The 26,618-nt window shown below is 53.2% G+C and overlaps 1 protein-coding gene across 13 annotated transcripts in view; it reads right to left on the reverse strand.

The window, feature by feature from the left end:
• The window catches only part of KIF1B (kinesin family member 1B), a 1,388,545-nt gene that overhangs the window by 351,748 nt on the left and 1,010,179 nt on the right, over positions 1-26,618 (reverse strand). The window lies entirely within an intron of this gene.

The following is a 26,618-nucleotide window of genomic DNA, read 5'->3' on the forward strand; positions in this document are numbered from 1 at the left end:
GGGGCAACAGCGGCTGAGAAGGGCCGGGGCAACAGCGGCTGAGAGGGGCCGGGGCAAGAGGGGCGTGGCTTGAGCGCCGAAGGGAATGGCGGCGTGAGCCCGGAGCTCCGCGCCTCTTCCCCCGCAAGAATCCTGTTACAGGGGCCGTAGAGCCCGTGTGTGCCCCGGCGCCGGATGATGGCCCGGCGGTGACCGCCTGGGCGAGATTTGGGCAGCCGGCGACTCCGCGGACCTGGGAACGACCGCCGATCGCGGCGGCCTCTGGAGCGGCTGAGGGACTGGCGCCGAGCAAGATGGCGGCCGCAGCGAAGCCCTAGACAGCGGCGGATCGCCGAGAGTCGCACTGCCGGCGTGCAGGGTGAGGGCGCGATAGCTGGAGGTGTCGGGCCCCGCACGGAGAGGATTGTTCCTCGGCGACCGGCCGCGGCGTGCGGCGCCATCGGTGGAGAACGGAGTGGGCGTGGCCTCCTGGTGGCCCCGTACAGCAGTGATCCGGCGGACCGACCCGGATTCAGGCATCGGCCGGCCCAGTAAGTGAGCGAGGACCTCCTGGGGAGAAGGGGAACAGAGGGAGACGGCGAGCGCTGCAGCGCATTCTGGGCCCCCCCCTCCCCCCGCGGCAGAGACACACACGTCTTGTGGAGACGCTGGGAGTTCCCACGGAGGCTGAAACGGGCGGTAAAAGGGCCCCTGACATCCGGCCTGCCACACCGCCTCGGTGACGAAGTGTACGCTACCCCACAGCACCCGGGGGCTGGTCACAGCGACAAACGCACATACTGGGACGCCCATCCCGGGGCGCAGTAGCCGTCCGACGAAGCCCCGAGGAGCACAGGGGCGGTCCACGACGCCGGAGCCAGTGGGCAGTCGGGGTGAACGAGAGCAGCGGGCCGACCACGATGGGAAAGCCGAAGACCAAGGCGGAGGAGGCGGCAGCACCAAACGCAGGGGAAGGGGGCCCTGCGGAACAGACAGACCTGCAGCGGCTGCAGGACCGAATACTGGACGCCATATCGGCCACCAGGGATGCACTCCACAACGACATAGCGCAGGTGGCGTCGGGGCTGGGCCTACTCCGGGCTGACCATGATAAACTGAAAGACAGAGTTAAGGAGGCTGAGGTGGTGATCGGGGACATGGCGCCGGCTCACAAGGCGATGGAGAGTAAGCTGACGGAGGCCTTGGACCGCATAAGCACCCTAGAGAGACGGGCGGAGGACGCCGAAAATAGAAACCGACGCAGCAACATTCGGGTCGTAGGTGTGCCGGAGACGGAGGGGACGGGAGACATGATTGCCTACATGGAGGAATGGCTGAAGACGGTGGTGGCGCCAGAAGGACTATCGCCATTCTTCACTCTGGAGCGGGCCCACAGAGTCCCCTCAGGACCACCCAAACCCGGACTTCCACCCAGACCGATCATAGCCAAGTTGCTACACCACAAGGACAGAGATCTGCTCCTGCGTAGGGCCCGTGAGGATGGCCCCTTCCAGATTGCAAACAGTAGAGTCACGCTCTTTCCGGATTTCACCTTTGAAACGCAGAAACAGCGGGCCTCCTTCCTCACGATCAAGAGGGAATTGCGGACTGAGGGCATCCCCTACTCCTTGCTTTTCCCAACCAGACTACGAGTGGTAGTGGACGACAAGGCGATTTTCTTCACGACATCGGCGGACGCTTGGGACTGGTGGGAGACGTACAAGGCCGGGACTGACGGAGCCGGAGTGAGAGAGGAGCGGGAGAAGGAGCGGGAGCGCTCGCCCAAGCGGCTGCGGAAATCGAAAAGACTCTGGAAAAGGGGTCGGGGGCAGCTGGGCCCATCGGCCTCACAAACGGAGGCGGAAAGGAAGGCGGCGCTGTTGGAGGTGGGGAAGCTCGGCCGAGCGGAAGGTTCCGGGTCCAGAGGGGCCTCAGACTCGGACACTCATGTTTCGGCCTCTGGATCGGAATCGGACTTGTCGGGACTACATCGCATGGAGGGGCCGCTGGTGACACCGCAGACGGCGGATGAGGTCCTCAACATATGAACTACTGTCGATGCTGATCGGGTAATGATTGGGATGTACGGGAGAGGGGGTTGCTGCCCTCGCACACAGTGGGGGCCGGGGCACACGGCGGGACTCGGGGCAGATGATCCATGAGGAACTGGGGGGGGGGAGGACGGAGATGGGCGGCGCGACCTCCCTTTGAACAAGGCCGCACTCCGTAGGCCCTTAAGGCACCCACAGCTGCGGCTGTGTAGTTGAGACCTGGGTCATCAGGTACGGGAGTTTGGATGGGAACTGGTATTTCGATATTGGGGCCTGTTCTGGGGGAGGGGGGGGGCTCCACAGTTGGGGATTGTTGGTTTGTTTTTTTGACACTGTTGACCCTGGGTACGCCACTGACAGGGCTGTTGGGGAGTTTTGTTTTTTACACAGGGGGCACCATCACCGCCAGCGGGCTGGACCTGGGAGGAGGGTTTCGACCGGATCACTGGGATAATGGCTAATGCAAATGTTTTGACTTGTATGACCTGGAATGTCCGGGGCCTACACACTATGCAACGCAGACACAAAGTGCATGCCTACTTAGTACGGAGGGGAGTACACATCGCGCTGCTGCAGGAGACGCACCTCACACAACGGGAGGGGGAGGCCCTACAAAGGAGATGGCGGGGCCAGGTTTATCACACCAACTATTCGGCTTATGCGCGAGGGGTGCTCATATGGATTAGGGCAGGCACGCCTTTCCAACTCTCACGGCACTGGATTGACCAGGAAGGGAGATATGTGGTGGTGGAGGGGAAGCTCGAAGGTAGAGATATAGTGTTAGCTAGCATCTACGCCCCGAACACGGACCAATTAGCTTTCCTAGCTGCACTGTCGGGGACGCTTGCCCACCCCCTTGCGGGCCCGGTCCTACTGGGGGGTGACTTTAACTCCATTGCCGACCCCCTGCTGGACAGATCTCACCCCCCCCTTCGTGACTCCCCGGTACACAGACTCTCTAAGGGAAGGAGGGACTGGCAGGAGAACTGGGGACTCGTAGACGTCTGGAGAGGGCAACACCCGACTGATCGGGATTACTCGTTTTTCTCAGGGCTCCATGACCTGCATGTCCGACTGGACGCCATACTTTGCTCCCGGGAGGTGCTACCGTGCGTCACCAGCTCAGAATACCTGACGAGGACAATCTCAGACCATAACCCGCTCTTGATCCGGCTGGCGTGGGTTATGGGGAAGCCCAGGGTTCCGCTCTGGAGACTGAGACCTGAGACACTGGAGGACCCCCTCTTCGGGGAGGCCCTTGCGGAAGGCGTGACCTCGTATTTCGCGGAGAACGCAGGGACGGCAACTTCAAGGGCGATGGAGTGGGATGCCTTTAAAGTAGTAGTAAGGGGCATCTGCATTCGGGACTATGTGGGCGTACGGAAGGTACTGCTGGGCGATCTGGCGAAGGCGGACGCGGACCTGAGAGAGACGGAGAGGAAGAGGCCTGGAAGGCCGGAACTCCAGGACTCTCTATGCTCGGCCAAGGAGGCGGTAGCCGTTGAGGTGGAAAGGCTTCGAGCTTTTGACCACAAGCGGTACGTGCTACGCTCCCATGTAGAAGGCGATAAGGTGGGCACCCTCCTGGCGTGGCTATCGAATCCCTCCAGGAGATGCGCTCCCATACTCCAGCTGCGGGATGCGACGGGAATGGTACAACAGACTCAACTAGGCATAGTCAACGTGTTCCAGCAATACTATGAGGGCCTGTACAAGAGTGACCCGGGCGGCAGGGCAGAACTGGTGGGTCCCTTCCTGGCTGACCTGCCCCTAGGTCAGATAGAGGCGGAGCAGGCGATGGACTTGGGGACGGACATTGACGCGGGCGAGATACGACTAGCGGTGAGGCGGATGGCGAGGAACAAATCGCCGGGGCTAGACGGACTCCCCATAGAGTTTTACGCCAAAAACCTGGACGTATTGGCCCCCCGTCTCCAGACTGTTTACAAGGAGGCAAAGGCAACGGGACGACTACCGCAATCGATGAGGGAGGCGTTGGTGGTCCCACTGCTGAAGCCCGGCAGGGAGAGCACTGACCCCACGTCATATAGGCCGCTATCTATGCTCACCGCAGATTATAAAATCCTGAGCTCCATTTTGGCGGCGAGACTCCTACCGCACATGGCGGGGTTGGTGCATGACGACCAAAACGGTTTTATACCGAACCGCAACACCACGGCTAATATCAGACGGCTCATCCGCATCATGGACGGGCTTACCGAGAGGACAGGGACGGAGCTGGTCCTGTCGGTTGATATTGAAAAGGCCTTTGACAGCCTCGAGTGGGACTACCTCTACGCTGTCATGGAGCGCTTCGGCCTGGGAGCTGGCTATATCCGCTGGACTAAGGTCCTTTACGCGGAAGCGATTGCGAGAGTGAGGGTAGGTCCGGCGGTATCCCTTCGCTACCAGGTGGAGCGGGGCACTCGCCAGGGCTGCTCCCTATCACCGCTCCTTTTCGCGCTGGCCATTGAGCCGCTGGCGGCCGCGGCCCGAACGGGGCGGCACATCCACGGAGTGCGGACCCGTGACGGGCATCATTTCATTTCACTGTATGCTGACGATTTACTGCTATTCCTCCGCGACGGGGGTGAGGACCTGAGGAAGGCGGAAGCTCTACTTGAGAGATTCGGAGAGATATCGGGCCTGCGGGTCAATTGGCCCAAGACAAGCTTGCTCCCGCTGCTGGAGGGCACTGCCCAGCCGCAGCACCAGTCGGAGGCGACCTGGAACCCTACCTGCATGAAATACCTGGGGGTTCACATCTACCATAAGCCGGAAGACTTACTCGAGGGCAACCTGGGACGGTGCGTGCGCGGACTGAAGGGCTGTATGTCCTTCTGGTCCACATTACCGCTATCAGTAGCGGGCCGGATTTCCCTACTAAAGATGGTAGCCCTGCCGAGACTACTGTACTATTTCCGGACGCTTCCAATCTGGATACCTGGTTCCTTTTTTAAGCTCCTCAAATCTCAGATCACATCGTTCATCTGGGGAGCGGGACGATGCAGAGTAGCGCTAGCCACGCTCTCTCGCCCGAAGGATGAGGGGGGGCTGGCGGTGCCGGACTTCGAGCTCTATTACCTAGCGGCCCAATTACAGATCTTCACGCAGGAGGTAGCGAGGGTATTCCGGGGCCCGGAGGATGAAAATTTGCGGGGAACGCCCAGGCACGTCCTGGCGTACATAACCCTCCAGCAGCGGTTGGACAGTCGGGACTTATCGCTTGAACAGCGCACGTACCGACAATGCTGGAATCGGACCCAGAAGAGAGCGGGTTCCCAACGCCCTTACGCGCCGGAGATACCACTGGCCATGCTGACGGCACTACCACATGGCGGCGATTGGTCGAGCCTGCAGGAGTGGGAGGAAGCGGGAATTCAGGTGGTTGGGGACCTCTTTGAGGGTGGAACACTGCTCCCGTTCCGGGAGTTAACAGACCGCTTCGATATCCCGAGAGGAGGATTCCTGCTGCACGCAGCGGTGACCCGGGCGATGCATGCCCACTGGGGCACGGGGCTTGGGGAGCCCGAGACGGCAGCGGCGTGCCAATACACCATGATGGCGGCGGGCACGGTTAAGGCAGTTACATGCCTGTATAACCGAATGGCTAGGGAGAATATCCCTCCTCTCACATCCCTGAAAGCCAAATGGGAGGCGGACCTGCACAAGGACATTCCGGACACGACCTGGGCACAACTTGTCCGCAGAGCTCGTAACAGCACAAGGAACGCCAGGTTCCAGCTGATACACTACTATGTGTTGCATAGGGCGTATATGACACCAGGTAGAATACGGCGGTATTTTGGCGATGACACAGCAGCCTGTCCCCGGTGCCCGGAAGAGGGAGCTGAGTTAGTACACATGCTATGGGCGTGCCCGATCCTGCAGGACTTTTGGCAAGAAGTAGGGGAAGTACTGAATGAGGTGACGGAACGATCGCTAGAGTATGGACCGGCCGAATGCCTTTTGCACTGGTTCCCCCACACTCCCAAAAATAAGCTCACGAGTAAGTTTATCGACATGGGGCTGATGATAGCGAAGAGAGAGATTACCAGGAATTGGAAAGCGCGGCTAGGGCCTACTCCACGGAGGTGGCGGCAGGAGTTTCTGAAATGGGCCTCGGCTGACAGCACGCATAGATACCAATTAGCGCGCAGGTCCCCTAACCAGACAGCGGCTGACACCGCGACAGCATGGGAAGTAATGGTGCAGGCGCTCAGGGATAGCGAGGCTGACACACAGGAGGAAACTCCCGGAGGGGAGGGCACAGAGGGAGCGAGTTGAGGCCCCAGGAACAGCAGGAATACGGGGAGCATGAGGCTAGCATCCCAGGGTTAGTACTAACGTAGCCTTAGGCGGGTGATGGTGTGCGGGTAGGGGTGAGAGGGGGGGGGGTGTTTAGGGGCTAGCGCGGGGAAGGGGGGAGTTGGGGTTCAGCGCGTAGTTTGTTAGGACAATAAAAGTAGACATACACTTAATCCGGACAATAACCACTCCTCTCTACGGAACGTCAGGCATGGAAGTGCAGATACTTTACCGCCGCCCAACCCCCGGGTTGTGGGCCGGAAGGCTGTGTAATGATTGATGAAACGTACTGTATATCTGCTGACATTTAGGTTGCTACTGCTATCCGTATATTAGCCTGTACAGGTATGTCTACAATAAAAATTATTTAAAAAAAAAAAAAAGAGAGGGGCCGGGGCAACAGCGGCTGAGAGGGCCGGGGCAACAGTGGCAGAGAGGGGCCAGGGCAAGAGCGGCAGAGAGGGGCCAGGGCAATAGCTGCTTAGAGCAGCTAGGGCAACAGCGGTTTAGAGCAGCGAGGGCAACAGCGGCTGAAAGAGGGCAAGGGAAAGAAAGGATGAGAGGTCAGGGCCACAGCAGCTGAGAGAGTCCAGTGTCACAGCAGCTGAGAGAGGCCAGGGTAACACTTGGGGATGGAATGTGTTCAGCATGACCAAAGGGTAACAGTAGTCAGATAACAAGGTAAAAGGTTTTGGAAGATCTCCAGGTGACTTGGTTTACGAGTGGCCAGCATTGCTCATATTGGTAGAGCACAGTGTACTTGGTAGGAGAGCGCAAGTATATGCTTAGGTTTAGATCTATGATCCAAAAAGGCAAAATGTCAGAACACGTCCTTGCAACCGTCTAGTTTGCACTCTGTCTTTCCACACAACAGCTCTGCTTTTCATAGATTCCAACATTTCCCATATTTGGGGAGAAGGAAAAAGGAGAGCAGTTGGTTATGATAAATGAAGGGATGGAGGATATATTGTATGTGTCGAATTAACCTAAGTTTCAGACCGGAAGAAAGGCTGTGATAGAAGACTTAACCAGTCAATAGTTATTGTTCCATTCATAATTAAAATACCACATTTTATACAGGGAGGAACTCTTCCAGTCTCTCAAACCGCTCCCCAGAGGATAAAACAAGTAAACTATTGACTGGCTTGTGGAGGAAAGCAAATGTTGTGCTTGATAGCTAATTGTGAACGTTAAAGCTCCAGCTAGTTAAAATGCCAGAACTTTCACCTCGCAAATCAACTCCGCTATGAAAAGGTAAGGGTTATTTGGATGTTAAAAGCAACAATGCAATAATATTTGAAGTACATTTAAACGTGTGTGGAATTTGTATACTTTTGTGCATTAACATTTTTAATTTAAATCAGGTCATTCTTAAACAGCTTATTGCTCTTGTTGCATACTCAAAAACACAGGTAATCCAAGCTCTCAGTATTGCTAAGTGTGGGGCACACACACATACAACTGAGAAACTTCCTATTCAATTTCAGAGACTCACTAACACCTGTAGCCAGAAAACTGTTAACCTGGTCTGTAATGACCTCTAACATAGAATGGGACCCTTTTCCGCAGAAGGCGCCATTTGAACCAAAAGAAATTGTCATCCTCAGCAAAGCCACAAAGGAAATTGTCCTACTAGGAGACTCACTGAAACAATAAAGAAGGTTCTTACAGGCTCTCTCAAACTATTCCCTATTATTCTCTCCCCAAGGTGGGGGCTAGTTCAATGGATCCAGGCAAGTAGCTTCATCATCATGCATATATTTCTTGGGGCAAGAGCCTTTTGAATGCAGTAGCTATCCATATACTGGTGCAGGTCATCAAAATTAAATTGACTATCCATGTTTTCTTTGGCAAGAGAACGGTTCTCTAGGTTTCTGGGCTAAATGAAGCATTATTAAGAACTCCTGCCCTCAAGATAAAATTCCTAGTCCCAGCCAAAGTATAGGAAGCTGGCTTTTTAAGTAGTATACCAAAACGAGGTATTCTATATCGAACGTCCAGACGGCCCTTGTTGGTTTACAGTGTTTAAATTAATACACCCAAATGTGCTCTTTTGTGGTAGCGTCCTCGAGCAGTTTCGTCTTATCAGAGGGTAGTGTTAATGCATTTGTTGAACACACACAGAGTCAATAAATGGGAAGCACTCAAGAAGAAACTTGAGACCAATTGAGAAAAATAACAAGTATTTCTATATTTATTTCAACACCAAGAACTTCGTAATTGGGTAAGTCCTTTTCGTAACAGCAATTTTAACAGGAAAGTAAAATGTTAACTCAAGTGCATTTTCATGCAGTAATGCTTTCCTATGGAGGAAATGCCATGTACTGCATACTGTATTTACAAACAATTCTCAGGGGTTCCCCTTTAGTACTTAAGGTGCTAGGGGGCCAAGGTCCAAAATGCCACAAACAGTTTGAGTTTACCTGCGCTGGAGTGTAATGGTGCAGAGGTGCTGGGGGGGGGGGGGGGTTGGTAGCCTAGTGAGGTACACCTTAGGCAAAGAGGGGGACCACCTAGATTGAGGCTGCAGAGGGGGACTTGGGGGCAAGTCCGGGAGCTCCCAGCAAAGGGGGGGGGGGCTTTGTTCGTGGGGGTCCTGGGAGCAGAAGAGTGCTGTCGGTTGCTGTGGGCCCGGGCAATTAAAGGCGGCAAGGGGCGGAGGAGGCACTGTTTCTGACCTAAGAGAGTGCTGACTCTCACCCGAAGGGTGTGAGAAACAGGTCTGTGGAGGCCGGCTGCATGATACCAGTTAGCGAGCACGCTAACAGGTGTCTATCTTAATAAATCTACTACTGGCATCAGCATGGATTTATTAAAACAAGGTGTTTGATATCAAACATCCTAGGTATCAGTGAAGCCATCATGTAGCTGGGGAACTCAGTGACCAGTGCCCAGTATGCATACTTAAGATGGCGTTCCTGTTCAACTGTACTATCCAGCAATTAAACTATACAGTACAGGACATATCTGCTTAAGCAGATATGTCCTCGCCTGTGATATAACGCATTTTGATAGGGCTATAAGGCCTGATGTAGGGGTGATTTACATATATTGCATGCAGTGTCTTTGGGCATGGCACACAAGGTGTGTGCCATGTCGGGTTTTCACCTTTGTCTGCTGCACCATTTCACAAAGCCGGCAATGGCAGTCTGCATGAGTTTGGTGGTTGGTCCCTTAGGGTAACACAATCCATGCTGTATCCCTCAGGGACACTCTTTTGGACCCTGCCCCTAGGTATCAGGGTTACCATTTACTAGGGACGTACAGGCGTGCTAAAGGTCTTGCCAACTGTGGAACAACTACAGGTTTAGGGAATGGGGACCTGGCTAGCAGGGACCCGGTGCACTTTAGTCAAAATTGCATCAAATACCAGATAAAAAGTAGGGATGACCATGTCAAAAAGGGGCACGTTCCTATACAAAGCAATTAAGGATTCACGCATGTCACGCACCAATAATGGAGAGAATAGCGAAAACTGCATCATGTTTATGGTCAGCACCATTGAAGGCCTCTATGCAATAACAGACTGCTGAGCAGGAGAACAAGAGCAAAGAAGAAAAGGGGGCAGTCCAAAACCCACGGTAATAGGTGTGGAATACACCAGACTACAGAATTAGAAAAATGGACCCTCCCAGGCACCTTTTCCCTGGGGCGGGTGGTGTGTGAGGAACTCCTCCTACATATAATTTAAGCCCTGGTAGAACTAATCTGGCAAGGACAGTAAGGAAATTTAAGACCGTGGGCAACAAAACAAGTTTAACGGAAAACCTTTTGTCTACTAATACAGTGGTCAAGCTGCAATATTATAGTCCAGAAGCAGAGTGTATAAGCACCGTTATACCATCCTCACAAGACATCTTGCCATCCCATTAAGAGCAGTACTGTAAGAAGCCTTCACTTAAAGAGTAGATGGACAACTGTTTCTCTTACCTGAAAAAGGCCGAGTTATCGCACACTTCTGCTCAAAAGGGGGGGAAATACTAGGGGATGTATAATAATACCATTCATGTGAAAAAAAGCATTGCAGAATGAAAGATTAACTTTTAAAATAGAAAGGTTTTCTACGTACTGCTCTGACACTTAAAAAAAGGAGCAAAATAAAATGGCTCCGAAAGTGATGAGCTCTCTCACATGAAGTAAGCTCTTTTCACTCTGAGCAAAAATTAATGGCATTATCAATCTCCTTTTGCTGTCAAATCGTTTTTTATTTCACCCCTATACCAGGGAGCAGCAATAAGGTAACTAGAACACAGCATTAAGCCTACAACCCAACAGGGCCGCGTTGTGGCATAAGAAAGTGAAGCAACATTGACAATGCTCGCTCAGAGATTTATACACATCGTTTCACCTACAACCCAGCAGGGCCGGTCGCGTTATGTTCAGACAACTGTCTCCATGTAGTCACCGCCTAAGATGACCTGGTCTCAAGACCATCTGTAACTATTAAACCAAGAAGGTAAAACCTATAGGACCATGAGGGTCAAAACTTCAATAGAATGACAGGAGAGAAGACAGCAGAGTAGAGAGGACAGTAGGTGTAGGCAAAGGGAGGAGTCTAGTAAAAGAGAAGGGTCTTAGAGCACCGAGAAGGGAACAGAGGGGGGGGGAGGGAAGGGCATTGTGTCAACCAGCTGAGCGGTTGGTTCCTTCGATAGTATTCGAGGTCTCACACACCTTAGCCTCACGCCAACAGTCTATCTGGGTCGGGGGGAACCACTGCATCCTCCACCAAGTGCAGCGCCCGGAGCTTGGGGGGCATGTGACGCGCACGCTCTACTGCGCATAAATACTTCACCAAGAGTTGCCACACCGCTTTGAAGCGCGCGTCTCGGGCCTGCAGCCGAGCTGTGAGAAGTTCCATTGTCAGAACATGCCAGAGGCGCACAAACCATGCAGCAATGGGCGGTGCTTCCGTCTTCTTCCAGTACAGAGCAATGAGCTGCCTAGCAGCTCCCAGCATTTGAAGCGCCAGCACCCAGTCGCTCCGGGTGAGGGCCCTCAATCCTGTAGGCTTGACACCCAGTAGCAGCGTGCAGGTGGCTTCAGGCAGAGGAAACCCCAGTACCCCCCTGATGTATTATCAATCACCTTTGAGGAGAACTGCAGCAATTGACATTTTGGCCCTCCAGTTTCTAGTTCAAAACCATTCGAAATATTGACGGCTGGGAAGCATTCATTTGAAGAAAACGTTCCATGTACATTTGGTGAAGCTTGAACGTATTTGGGATTTGTAACGCGCACGGCTACTCAGAGTGTCCCGGCGCGAGATGAATAGGAATGTCTTTAGCCTTACAAACTTACGGGACTTCTTTGCTGATGGCAAGCTCTTGCCCTACATGGAATTGTACGGGTGCACCAAACACTGACGCATTGTTTTTACTACATGCACACATCACACACTATATTAGCACAACGTGGACGCAGGATGGTGTTGAGCCACCTACGAACTCGCTCCTCACCATGCAATATTTAATGGGTAATGGGAGCCGCCTAAAGAATGGTTGGCGTACGGGATACGCACTGACAGCGCAATTTCCCTACAGCCCACCTGGGAAAGATGGGAGAGAGACCTGGGACGCGAGTTCCGTGACAAAGAATGGGACAGGATACTGTAATTCCCCAAACGGGTATCCCGTAATCCTAAAATTAAGTTCATACAATTAATGATTCTGCATAGAGCGTACCTCACTCCACACCGGTTACATGTCATATTCCCCGATACTGCTGATACCTGTCCCCGATGCCTGGAACCGGCTGCTGGTCTGCTGCATATGTTATGGATCTGTCCCAGATAGGGTCCTTATTGGGAAGCGCTACATAAAGTCCTGGGTGTGATCGCTCCAGCAGGTCCGTATACCTCTCCGGAGTATTGTATATTAGGCTTAGGCCCCAATAATAAAAGGAAGAATCCCTCCACACGGTTTGTTGATTTGGCCCTCCTATTGGCTAAAAAAACAGTAACGACACGCTGGAAGTCCGCCAGACCCCCTAACCCTATGGACTGGCACGGAGAGGTAGTACGGTGGGGAAAGGTGGAAGGGGCTAAATTACAGAGGGAGGAGCATAGGGGACTACGTAAGACGCCCATATCAATTGAGTGGCAGGCACTACTTCTCGAATTTGAAGCCCATGACGCCACTGTTCAGCTGATGGCAAACTATTGAACGCACAAGTTACTACTTGTGTAACGATATATCTGTAAGAGACATTAGTTAGTGATAGATTCCTTACCTTAGAATATCCCCAGGCGTCAGACTGGATCCGGAAATTTTTGCGTAGCAATACCCCTGCGCGCTGTTAGGCGTCGTCTGCGGCTCCGCGTCCGTCGTCGGCGTCGTGAGCGCCGGGATGACGTCATCGGAGTATATAGACGGCGCCCATGCGCGCTGACGTCAGTTCTGATAACACAGCTTTTCCGCGCCAGATACGCAGAGCCATGATAGAACTAACACTGGTGCCATGAAACTAGGGCCCTGAAAGGGGATGACCTTAACCCTAAATATCGGTTCGCAGAACGGGGAGGATGGGAGGGCGGTAAGGAATCTATCACTAACTAATGTCTCTTACAGATATATCGTTACACAAGTAGTAACTTGTGCATCTGAAAGAGACACGTTAGTGATAGATTCCTTACCTTAGAATAGATACCCCAGCAATACCAACCCCGCGGTGGTGGGTCTGCGAACCAATATCACACCAGAAAGTCCTGGAGGACGGAACGGCCAAAGAAGCCATCCCTCCGGACTTGACTGTCCAGGCAGTAGTGTCTTGCGAACGTGTGCAGCGAGGCCCACGTGGCTGCCTGACAGATGTCCTGCAGGGGGACACCGCGGCCCAGGGCAGTTGTCGTTGCCGTGGCCCGAGTGGAGTGAGCCCGCAATCCAGCCGGGGGCTCCTTCCTCGCCATGGAGTAGCATGCTTGGATGCACAAGATGATCCACCTGGAGATGGTCCTCTTGTGTACAGCCTTTCCCTTCTTCGCGCCCACGTAACCAACGAAGAGTTGGTCATCCACCCGGAATTGGCGAGTGCGGTCCAAGTAGTAGGAGAGCGCACGTTTTGGATCCAGACGGTGGAGCCTCTCCTCCTCTTTCGAGGGATGCGGAGGCGGAAAGAAGGTGGGCAAGGTGATGGACTGCCCGATGTGGAAGGCCGTGACAACCTTGGGCAGAAAGGAAGGTCGTGTACGCAACACCACCTTATCAGGGTGAACAGACAGGAAAGGCGGAGAAGAAGAAAGAGCCTGGAGCTCACTCACTCTCCTGGCAGAGGTGATGGCAACCAGGAAGGCCGTCTTCAGCGTAAGGAGGCGAAGAGGACAGTTATGAAGTGGCTCAAAGGGAGCACACATCAGATAGGTGAGAACAAGGTTCAAGTCCCACTGGGGCATCACGAAGGGAACAGGAGGGAACATGTGTGTGATGCCCTTCAGAAATCTACTCACTATAGGGGACTTGAACAAAGAAGGCTGATCAGGTAGCCTCAAGAAGGCTGAAAGAGCAGAGAGATACCCTTTAAGAGTGCCCAGAGCAGAGCCCTGCTGGGCAAGGGAAAGAAGAAAGAGCAGCACTTCCGAAAGGGGTGCAGAGAGGGGATCCACAGCCTTTGCTGCGCACCATGCCACAAATCTATTCCACCGGCAGGCGTATACCGACTTAGTGGAGGGACGCCTGGCTGCCAGAATGATGTCACAGACTTCGGGAGGCAAGTCAAATGGCCTCAACTGCCGCCGCTCAATCTCCAAGCTTGTAGGTGGAGACTGGACAGGTTCGGGTGCAGGACCGTCCCCTGCTGCTGCGACAGAAGGTCCTCCCGAAGAGGCAGACGAATCGGGGGATCGACTGACATGCTGAGTAGCTCGGGATACCAGTATCTTCGAGCCCAGTCCGGAGCCACAAGGATAACCTGGGCCCGGTCGCGCTTGATCTTCTTCAGCACTCTGGGCAGAAGTGGTATAGGCGGAAAGGCGTACAACAGGCCGCAGCTCCACTCGCGACGAAAAGCGTCTCCGAGCGAGTGCCGCCTTGGAAACTCCAACGCGCAGAACTGCTGACATTGCGCGTTCTCTTCTGTGGCGAATAGATCTAACCAAGGCTCTCCCCACTGTCGAAAGAGACCTTGCGCCACGTCCGAGTTCAGACGCCATTCGTGATCCATCATGCACCGGCGGCTGAGTTCGTCCGCCCTGGCATTCAGAGAACCTGCCAGGTGTTGAACCACCAGAGTCACGCCCTGATGTTCCAGCCACTGCCAGAGGCGCAGAGCCTCCTGGCAAAGGGTCCACGACCCCACACCGCCCTGTTTGTTGCAGTACCACATGGCGGTGGTGTTGTCGGTGAACACTTGCACCACGCTCCCCCTGACAGAGGGGAGGAATGCCTTCAGTGCAAGACGAATCGCCCGCAGCTCCAGAAGGTTGATGTGGAGCCGGGACTCCGCCGGAGACCAGAGGCCTCTGATCTCCGCCTCTCCCATGTGGCCTCCCCAGCCCTGGAGGGACGCGTCCGTCACAACTACGTGCTCCGGCTGGGGTAGAGAGAGAGGTCTGCCACTGACCCAGTCGCGGTCCGTGAGCCACCACTGCAGTTGTCTCGCAGTGCCCTCCGAGATCAGGACATGATCGGACAGGTTGCCCTGATGCTGGGCCCACTGAAACTTCAGGTCCCACTGCAGAGCCCGCATCCGCCACCTGGCGTGACGCACCAGAAGGATGCAGGAGGCCATCAGTCCCAGAAGCCGCAGCGTCAACCTGACCGAGACCCGGGATAACGGCCCGAAGACAGGAATCAGAGCCTGAATATCCCGAACCCGCTGCTCGGGTGGGTAAACCCGAAACTGCGCCGAGTCGAGAACCGCTCCGATGAAAAGGAGCTTCTGAGAGGGACACAGGTGTGACTTCGGCACATTGATGGAGAACCCCAGCAAGTGCAGGAGGTCGGCCGTAGTCTGGAGGTGGCTGACGACTGTCTGGGGCGAGCCCGCCTTCAACAACCAGTCGTCGAGGTAGGGGAAGACTGACACCCCTTGCCTGCGCAGATGGGCTGCGACCACCGCCATCACCTTCGTGAACACCCGTGGGGCGCTGGTAAGGCCGAAGGGGAGCACGGTAAACTGAAAGTGCTCGTGGCCTACCGTGAACCGCAGGTAACGCCGGTGGGCCGGCAGGACGGGGATGTGGAAATAGGCGTCCTGCAAGTCCAACGCTACCATCCAGTCTCCTGGGTCCAGGGCAGCCAGGACCTGAGCCAAAGTGAGCATCTTGAACTTCTCCGTACGGAGGAAGCCGTTCACGTTCCGCAGATCCAAGATAGGGCGTAGGCCCCCTTTGCCCTTCTTGGGTACCAGAAAGTAGTGGGAGTAACAGCCACGTCCTACTTCTGGCCCAGGAACGCGCTCGATGGCCCTCTTGGCCAAGAGGGCCGAAACTTCCCCTTGCAGAAGTCGCAAGTGATCCCCCGACACACGGTGGCATTGAGGTGGCATGGATGGAGGGGAAGACTCGAAGGGGAGGGAGAAACCCCTTCGGACAATTTGCAGCACCCACCTGTCCGAAGTGACTGTATGCCAGTGGGAGAGGTGATGGCGAACCCTGCCTCCCACAGGCGTCACATGGGCCTGAAAACTCGGACTAGGAAGGTTTTGAGGCGGGGGCTGCTGAGGGAGGTGTGGACTGGCCTCGCCGCTGGCCCCGACCACCGCCACGGCGGTTCCCACGGCCGCCACCGCGTTGCTGAACATTCTGCGGCGCGTGGCTGACGGTCCGTGGTGGGGCGCCCCTTCCGTGGCCACGAAAGGAGCGAAAGGCACCCGATTGCTGGCGTGGGGCCGCAAGGCCCAAGGACTTGGCCGTGGCCCTGGAGTCCTTAAAACGTTCCAGCGCATGGTCTGCCTTGTCGCCGAAGAGGCGACGGCCATCAAACGGCATGTCCAGGAGAGTGGCCTGGACATCGGCCGAGAAATTGGCGGACCTCAACCAGGCGTGGCGTCGAACCGCCACCGTCGTTGCCATCGCCCTGCCCAGTGAGTCCGTGGTATCCAGCCCACACCGGATGGAAAATCGTGCCGCATCTCGGCCGTCCGCAAGGGTTTGGCTGAGTTTAGCCCTGACCTCCTCAGAGCATTGTGGCAGCACCTCCGCAACCGTGTCCCACAGAGTGTGGGTGTAGCGGCCCAAGAGACAGTTGGTGTTGACTGACCGGAGCCCTAGGCTCACAGACGAGAAGACCTTCTTCCCGAACTGCTCATATCTCTTGGATTCCCGATCGGGCGGGGCCGTCGGGAATGCGGTCTGGGAAGTGGAGGCCTGGATGACCAGGCTCTCGGGGGTGGGGTGGGTGGACAAAAAGCAAGGGTCGCCCGGTGCCGGGCGGTAGCGTCTGGCCACGTTCCTATCCACAGGGGGACCTGTGGCGGGCTTGGACCAAGTGCCCAGCAGAACGTCACACAAGGCCTCATTGAACGGCAGAAGGGGCTCCGCGGAGCCGGACTGCTGTTTGAGCACCTCAGTGAGGAGATTAGTCCTCACGGCCGCGACGGGGAGCTCAAGGTTTAGGGCCTTAGCTGCCTTCGTCAACACTACGCTGTAAGCAGAACCCGCCTCCGAAGCCACAGTCGGGGGCGATGCAAATCCAGTGTCTGGCGAGGTGTCAATACCACTGGCCTCCCCAAGCTCATATGTCCAGTCCTGATGTGACTGGCAATCACGTGCCAGAGGGTCCTCGGACCCCTCCCATTGCTCCTCGTCACCCAGCTCCTGGAGACCAGGATGAACAGCCAGGGCCTCCTCGTGGAGATAGAATTCTCCGATGGCCGACGGAATCGGCGCCCAGCGGCGCCCCTCCGACGCCTGAGGCGGACCGTAGGAAGCATTGGGGTCGGCAACCACTACGGCTGCCGGGGACGACACCTGAAGGGACGGCGCCGGTGAGGTCGTAAGGTCGACCGGCGAGGTCCCGGATCCGGAGCCGGATCCAGCGAGGTCGCGCGGCGCCGGGACCGAAGTCGCCAGCGGCGCCGGGCCCGAAGCACCCGACGTCGTCGGGGCCGAAGCGCCCGACCCGGAAGGACCTCCAGACGGAGCCGATCGGCCCGAAGGCGCCACGGGAACCGACTGAGGAGGGAGGGCCCTCATGGCCATGAGGTACCTCTCGACCTCCTCCTGCGACGCGCCGTGCCCAGGGACCCGAAGGTGTGGGGCAGGCGGCGACGCTTGCGACTCCCGCGGAGCCGCGTGGGCGGTGTCGCCCGAACCCCCGGCCGCATCGAGCGAGCGTCGGGGCGGGTCGGAGGACCGATGGTGGCGCTCCGACCTCTCATGCCTCTTACCTGAGGACTTGGATCCAGACGATCGGTGACCACTCCCGGAGCGTCGATGACTCCGACCTCGCGACCTGTCCCTCGACCTCCCGTGGGACCGGGACCGGGACCTGGAGCGGCGCGGGGCCGACTGCCTCAGCTCGAGACGCTTGCGGGACCGCTCCCGCCTAGCCTTCGACGTCAGGGCCCGGCAGTCGTCACAGGTTCGATCGTCGTGGTCGAGGCCTAAGCACTTCAGGCACCGGCGATGGGGGTCCGTGACCGACATGAGTCGGCCGCACTTCGAGCAAGGCTTGAACCCGGGCATCCCTGGCACCGATAGTCGAGAATCGACTAAGTAGAGGATCAAAAAGATCAAAAAGTTTTCAGTCAAAAAGTGACTGGGGGTAGAGCTTCTTCCGGATCTGCGCTAGCTGGCGCGGAAAAAAGAAGAACTGACGTCAGCGCGCATGGGCGCCGTCTATATACTCCGATGACGTCATCCCGGCGCTCACGACGCCGACGACGGACGCGGAGCCGCAGACGACGCCTAACAGCGCGCAGGGGTATTGCTACGCAAAAATTTCCGGATCCAGTCTGACGCCTGGGGATATTCTAAGGTAAGGAATCTATCACTAACGTGTCTCTTTCAGATCAGAACTGCAGTAGTATGGGGTAGCATGTACACTCCCCTAGTTTAGTCGCATATTGATGGGTGCTGTAGATACTGGAGGTTACCGTAGACAATGAAGGTGGCGAAAAATGAGGATGATTATGTACTAAATGTATGCAACCGAGGCATGTATAGAGCGAACGGATATAGCAGAACTGAGTGCGAGGGACAGTTGTGGGTGGGGGGCTTAGGGTTACTGTAAGCGATTATATTGTTTTGTATATTTGGAAAACTGCATTCCTTTCTTTTTCTCATTTATCCTTTTATGTACTACACGTTGCGGGACAAGTAAATTCCTTGTGATTTAAATTGATGTACTGCTGTCAAAGATAATGCGGATTAATAAAGATATTTAAAAAAAAAAAGGAATGTCTTGAGCCTTTTCCTGAAAAGCTTGGAATCCTGAATGCTGCAAAGATCCAGAGGGAGAAGGTTCCAGGCCGAAGATGCCCTGAAGGCAAGAGAGCTACCACTCATTCTCTTAAGGCGAAATCTAGGGACATAGGCGAGAAGCTGCGTCGCAGAGCATATCTGCCTGGTAGGAATATAGAACCTGAAGCGCTTTCTCAGGTAAGCAGGGCAGTGTCCATAGAGAGCTGAATGTGCCAGGACCAGGGATCTAAAATTAATCCTCTCTAGTATAGGCAACCAGTAAAGATCCCACAAGTGTTGTCTCATGCTGGTCTTTATAGGGACATTAAGGAGAGCTCTGGCTGCGGCATTCTGAACCACCTGCAGTTTGTTCAGACAGTAGCCAGGCAAACCTACATACAAGGCATTAGTGTAATCCAGGCATGAGCATGTCATATACAGTAGAATCTGTGTAGCCTGTTGCTTTCTGAGCCTAGAAACTACGGGTCTGTGGAAAAATAATCTGGATGGAATGTATCAAGGCTCATTGGAATTAGAGTTGACTACTTTTCTGGATTGCCTCGCCAAATTAAATATTCCCTCACTAGGAGGCATTGTAGAAGCAATCTCTCGTGGTAGGCAGTAGGGAATTCAAATTATATAGTGAAACCCATATTAAGAAAATACCTACAGAAGTAAAACTTGTACACTAAATCTTTAATAGATCAGGATGAACCAGTCTGTAAAAGCTCACCACTGACTGTCAACATCTAGATACCCTGCCTCTACAACCATGGATGAGGTGGTTAGGATAAGATGGCTCATGTATTTGTGACTTCAATTCAAAAGAATTCATTGACCATACACTGCCTACCTTTCCTTGGTCTACTCTTTCTCTGCACAAATGAATCATGCACAGGAGATGGTTTTCTCAATAACTTGTATTTCACTGCAATTCCCAATGTACAGAAATCTATTGATGTAATGATATTCCTGTACTTATGTTTAATAAAATATGATAAGCTGTATTTTAATAAATATATGATGTTAAATGTGTGACACACTCTTTTTTATGAGCCTGATATGCTGTACTTACTTTTGGTAACCTTCGTTCTGATGGATATGTATTCCTCCACATATTCCATATGTGAATCCTTCAAAGGTACTACACTGGATCTGGGAAATTTGTACATCAATGTCGGTTCCTTCAAGTGTCCGTCTGTATAACTAATTCTCAAAGGACTCACCCACCTACCACACATTTGTTTACAGTGCCTGTTGACCCGTGCAACTTCAGTTATATATCTGCAAAACTCCACCAGAAGTGAGATACAAAATTCTATACAAAGCCCCAAAGGAGTTGGTAATATTGGTTTTGGAAAACGTTTTCAGCACCCCACAAAGGATTTCAGCACAGACTAGAGCAGCAAAGTAATACATTAGAATATGAACTAAAAGACTATTCATAACGTTAAAGTGATGAGATAGCATTCAGGAAAATGTGTGAGATTGCACATCCATCAGAGGAAAGCAACTTGCTCTTATGACAGATAATTCTTCCAGCAGATTTGGTATGTGAACTAGTTTACAGAAATATACCTTTTTTTCACTGCATAGTACTCTATATCAAAATCTGATATGATGTGGCAAAGAACATAATAATATTCGAAGCCATACACATTTCCAGTATTTCTGGTATCACTGACATGATCTCAGATATGCTACTCAATACTTATTAACTGGAGAAGCATCTTTGAATGTTTAGTTATTGTATGTGCGTACATTTCAAGCATTGTTTCTTACAAGATAAAGGTTTTGTCCCAACAATGCTTTTTCTCAACAAAAACCCAGTAGATACCAATTCAGTAATTCTGTTTTGACATTCTGATGGTCAGTTTTTTTGGTCAACCTTACATTGACATAGTATACCATATCCAAAATCTAACCGCTATTATGCAACTTTGTTAGATAGTGCTATAATAGAGCACTATCTCTTCAAGAAAAATACATTTGACAAAAGGAATTTTTTACTAACAGCTCAGACTTAAAAAAACACATACATCTCAAATAATTTTTCACATTTTAAACAATATTACTTTTTTATTAACCATTTACTTCTGTGGTTAATGTTTAGGTTGCTAGGATAACTGGGGTGTTCCTTAACCTATGAATGCGATTCAAAACATTACCTGGACTATTCCTTAAGAAGCATGATTCGAAATGCACTGATTGTTGTTTTTGAACCGATACTCACTATCAGTTCTAATCATGTACCTCAGAAATACTTCAAAGTTGAAGAATTAATAACAAAATCTTATGGAACCAAGGGTTGGCCAAGGGCACACCTCTTGATCGTCTGTAATAAGTTGGCAAGGATATCCACTGAATATCCTGTTGACTACCATCCATGGATATTGCCACAGTTCAATAAGGACTGCAGGGATTATTTTGCAGAATCAATTCTATCAAGCAATAGTACTTAAAGGCTCTCTGATCTGTTTGGGGACCTCACACTATGCAAGCACTGGCAGTTCTCACTGCACATGAACATATTTTGCAAGAAACTATACTAGCAAGCAAATAAAACCAAGTTACTTACCTTCGGTATTTTCTTGCTGGTAGAGGCTCTATTTAACCACAAATTCCCCAGGCGTCCGACTGGACCTGGAAACTTTTAAGAAGTACCTCTCCGCTGCCCTGCAGCTTCACACTAAAATCATGAAGAGAATTAGAGACCAAACCCGTTCTATTCCAGATTTCGTAGTATCTGAGACACTATGACCATTTTCAATTTTTTTAAAGAATTTGATGAAATACTAGATCAATATAATTCCCAGACCCAGGAGCAATTGGAAACACACTCAGCCTTTTAATGGAAGCAGGACTTTCTCCATCAGTCCTTTCGTCAAAAACAAGAACTGCTCCTTTATCATGATAGTTGAGGGAGTTAAGGGGAGAACGGGAGGGTGGGACGAATAATAGGATGTAAGAATTGAGCAATGGGGAGAGCATACACCAGCTAGCTAATCTGCAGGAACCACTGGCCTAGGATGATGCGACTCCAAAGAAGCAGAATGGCTGTCATTTGGCCTCCAACGTGGGCAGTTTTGGACCTTTGAGGCCAACCACCCCTGTAAAGGGGGATTGGCCTAAAGTTTATCCTAAAAAAGAACTGGCTCGGGGGAACAGCCTGATTTTTACAGAAAAGGGAAGAAGTCAGAGTGCTCAAAAGAGAGGAGAAACCTATCTTGGAAGAGTATCTCATTCTTTACACATCCTCTAGGTGTGGACCTTTCTCTGGAAGCTCATTTTTTTCACGCGGGAATACAAAGGAATGTGATTTCTTTTTTTGATGCACCCCTGCCAAACACAAAATGTGTTCCTTTTTGCTAATAGCTTTGGTGTGCATCTGAGTGTACTTATTGCACAAGGTAAAGCCTTCCTTCAGTGGTATGAGGGTTGAAGACTGACAATTGCCATTTACAGTATGACCACGTTCTAAAACCTAAATTCCTTGTAGAGCACAAATAGATCATCGGGAAAACTTTTTTTATGAAAGCAAATGGGAAGTTATTAAAATATATGATGTGGCATGCCAAGCCCAAGGTGGCAAGGGTTGTGTGACTCCTGAGCTCAAGACTGTGGAGCGGAGGAAAAGAGCCCCTGCCAACCACAGATACAGCGATCAGCCCCCCTCATGACATCCAGCACAGGTGGAGGGGGCTCCGGTGTGGTGGGGACACGCCGGTAGTGCGGCCACTTATAGCTGCAGTAGAATGCGGTGTCCCCATGGCAGCGGGCAGCAGACACGAAGAGTTGAGGTCAAGGCTGCAGGACAGAGGTTCCCCTACCAGCAACGGATGGAGATAATTGGGGGCCTGGCCGAGAAAGTCGGGTGGCGACTCAGGATTGTGGTGAAGGGCAGGAACTGAAATTGGCTGTTGCCTGCCGCCATTTTGAGGTAAGGCAATGCTGCGGGCCGCTCATCCACTCGTAGGCAGATGGGCTGAAGCCCACTGCTGGAGGCCTGGAGAAGATCGCAGACAAGAGCATGCTATCCCTGTGACCCCTAGAGGCAGGGAGCCAAAGCACATGGACGGCTGGCCGGGGCGCCACATGCTAGGGGGCATTTGGTGTTCAAGGGCCATGGTGGTCAAGGGCCCAGTTGCGGGGTTTGAGAGAGTGGGTGAAAAGTCCCGCAGATTGTGTCGGACCATTGGTTCTAGAGGTGGCCAGGAGAAGGCCGCAGTCACCCTTTGTCGTTGAATCCAACCCTTCTGCTGAGCTGGTGACAATGTGACAAGGCGGACACCTGGAGGCTGTCAGGTGCAGTGGGGACCCTGGCGACAGGGCCCGGAAAAGCATTTGGGGTGCTGAGATGCAGGACTTGAGCCATGACCCATAAGCAACAGCACAAATAAGGAGCTACCTCTTGGCTCCACCTGTAAACACAAAGGGGATGGCATGAAGATTCCAAAGTCAGGCTCTGGGAATGTCAGGGCCTGGCTCGAGGACACAGCCAAGGACGACGTCAAACTCACAAAGAGCTTTATGACCAAGATGTTTGCAGACCTCATGAAAGAAATAGGGTAGTTGAAGACCGACTTGAAAAGAGGCCTTTCAGAGGTCCTTGTGGACCTCGACGAGCTGGGACACAGAGTCAATTCTTTGAAATCGGCCCAAGGTGAGCGGTGCCTAGATCTCGAGGAATACTGTGCCCGGCTGGTTTCTATACAGGACCAGATTATCCAATTACAGGAGAACCAAGAGGACCTGGACAACAGGTCCTGTTGCGCCAATCTCCTCATTCGAGGGGTCCGGCGGGGCAAAGACGCTGAATAATACATTCAAGGTCTTGCGGAGATGCTCCTGGAGGAGCATGGACTGGATCCCCCCCGTACTGATCGCGCCCACAGAGCGGGCCCTCCAACCTGAACCACACGATCTGGCCAGGACATTTTCATACGCTTTGACCATTATACAGACAAGGAAGACTGCTGATAGAGGCCATTAGTGGGAGTCCCCATAAGATATAATGGGAATTCCATCCAGATATTTCAGGATGTGTCCACAATCACCCTAGCTAAGCAATGAACTTTCCGCACGGTTACTACCTTACTCAGGAAACAACAAACATGATACAGGTCGGAGGACCCCTTCTTCCTGTAGCAAGAATTGGGTGACTAAATTGCTTAGCAGGAACCTGCCAAATCCTTGTAATCCAACATTCAGAGTACAACCAAGACAGCCAGGGTGGATCACCCGAAACCTCCCAGCTCAAAATAGACAACAGTTACAGCAGTTCATAACGGGGATCTCTGAACAGAGAAGATCACCTGGTCAGGCATAGATCGGCGCACAAACACGTACAGAGTGAGCAGGGGATCCCTGGCCTCTGACGCATAAGTGGTACACTACGCAGAATGGCAGCCAAGAATCAGAGTGGTGCCCTTCAGCACTTGGGACCCCACAATCACCAATGATACCTTCACGCATGTAACATACTCCACGGCTGATGACCGCCTATGATAAGCACTACACACCTGGCTTGGACCTGCACCATGGGGAGTGTTCACACCTCAGGAGCAGACAAGAGGCCTTACGCGCCAGACGCACAAGTTACTACTTGTGTAACGATATATCTGTAAGAGACATTAGTTAGGGATAGATTCCTTACCTTAGAATATCCCCAGGCGTCAGACTGGATCCGGAAAATTTTGCGTAGCAGTACCCTTGCGCGTCGGCAGGCGTCGTCTGCGGCTCCGCGTCCGTCGTCGGCGTCGTGGGCGCCGTGATGACGTCGTCGGAGTACTTAGACGCCGCCTCCGCGTGCTGACGTCAGTTCTTAGCCACAGCTTTTCATCGCCAGAAGCGCAGAGCTATGACAAAAAACCGACACTGGTGCCAAGAAACTAGGGCCCTGAAAGGGGATGACCTTAACCCTAGATATCGGTTCGCAGAACGGGGAGGATGGGTGGGTCGGTAAGGAATCTATCACTAACTAATGTCTCTTACAGATATATCGTTACACAAGTAGTAACTTGTACATCTGAAAGAGACACGTTAGTGATAGATTCCTTACCTTAGAATGGATACCCCAGCAATACCATCCCCGTGGTGGTGGGTCTGCGAACCAATATTTACACCAGGAAGTCCTGAAGAACCGAGCGGCCAAAGAAACCGTCTCTCCGGACTTGACTGTCCAGGCAGTAGTCCCTAGCAAATGTGTGCAATGAGGCCCACGTAGCTGCCTGGCAAATGTCCTGCAAGGGCACACCTCGGCCCAAGGCAGTTGTAGTGGCCGTGGCTCGAGTGGAATGAGCCCGCAGCCCAACAGGTGGTTCCTTCCTAGCCAAGGAGTAACACGCCTGGATGCACATGATAATCCATCGAGAGATGGTCCTCTTGTGCCCGCTTTCCCTTTCTTAGCGCCCGCGTACCCAACAAAGAGTTGATCATCCACCCGGAACTGGCGTGTGCGATCCAGATAGAACGAGAGCGCACGTTTTGGGTCCAGACGGTGGAGCCTCTCCTCCTCTCTCGAGGGGTGCGGAGGCGGAAAGAAGGTGGGCAATGTGATGGACTGCCCAATGTGGAAGGCCGTGACCACCTTAGGCAAGAAGGAGGGCCTAGTCCTCAAAACAACCTTGTCCGGATGGACTGAAAGGAAAGGAGGCTTACAAGAGAGGGCCTGGAGCTCACTCACTCTCCTGGCAGAGGTGATAGCTACCAGGAAGGCAGTCTTCAAAGAAAGAAGGCGAAGTGGACAGTTATGAAGTGGCTCAAAGGGAGCGCACATCAGAAATGTTAGAACCAGGTTCAAGTCCCACTGAGGCATCACGAAAGGAACAGGAGGAAAGGTATGAGTGATGCCCTTCAGGAATCTGTTAACAATAGGGGACTTGAACAAAGAAGGTTGGTCAGGCAGCCTCAGAAAGGCTGAAAGAGCCGAAAGATAGCCCTTGAGAGTGCCCAGAGCAGAACCCTGCTGGGCAAGAGAAAGAAGGAAGAGAAGAACCTCGGAGAGAGGGGCATTGAGGGGGTCCACAGCCTTTGCTGTGCACCATGCCACAAATCTGTTCCACCTGCAGGCGTATACCGTCTTTGTGGAGGGACGCCTGGCTGCCAGAATGATGTTGCAAACTTCAGGAGGCAAGTCAAATGGCCTCAACTGTCGCCGCTCAATCTCCAAGCATGGAGGTGGAGACTGGACAGGTTCGGGTGGAGGACCGTCACCTGCTGCTGCGACAGAAGGTCCTCCTGAAGAGGCAGACGAATCGGGGGATCGACTGACATGCTGAGTAGCTCGGGATACCAGTACCTTCGAGCCCAGTCCGGAGCCACAAGGATGACTTGTGCCCGGTCGCGCTTGATCTTCTTCAGCACTCTGGGCAGAAGTGTTATAGGAGGAAAAAGGCGTACAACAGACCGCCGCTCCACTCGCGACGAAAAGCGTCTCCGAGCGAGTGCCGCCTTGGAAATTCCAATGCGCAGAACTGATGACATTGCGCGTTCTCTTCGGTGGCGAATAGATCTAACCAAGGCTCTCCCCATCGCAGAAAGAGGCCGTGCGCCACGTCCGAGTTCGGACGCCATTCGTGATCCATCGAGCACCGACGGCTGAGTTCGTCCGCCCTGGCGTTCAGAGAACCTGCCAGGTGTTGAACCACCAGAGTCACGCCCTGATGTTCCAGCCATTGCCAGAGACGCAGAGCCTCCTGGCAAAGGGTCCACGACCCCACTCCGCCCTGTTTGTTGCAGTACCACATGGCGGTAGTGTTGTCGGTGAACACCTGCACTGCGCTCCCTCGGACAGACGGGAGGAATGCTTTCAGTGCCAGACGAATCGCCCGCAGCTCCAACATGTTGATATGGAGCCGGGACTCCGCCGGAGACCAGAGTCCTCTGATCTCTGCCTCTCCCAAGTGGCCTCCCCAGCCCTGGAGGGACGCGTCCGTCAC

This window comes from Lissotriton vulgaris, chromosome 5 (assembly GCF_964263255.1).
Source record: "Lissotriton vulgaris chromosome 5, aLisVul1.2, whole genome shotgun sequence".
In the NCBI taxonomy this organism is placed as follows: domain Eukaryota; kingdom Metazoa; phylum Chordata; class Amphibia; order Caudata; family Salamandridae; genus Lissotriton; species Lissotriton vulgaris.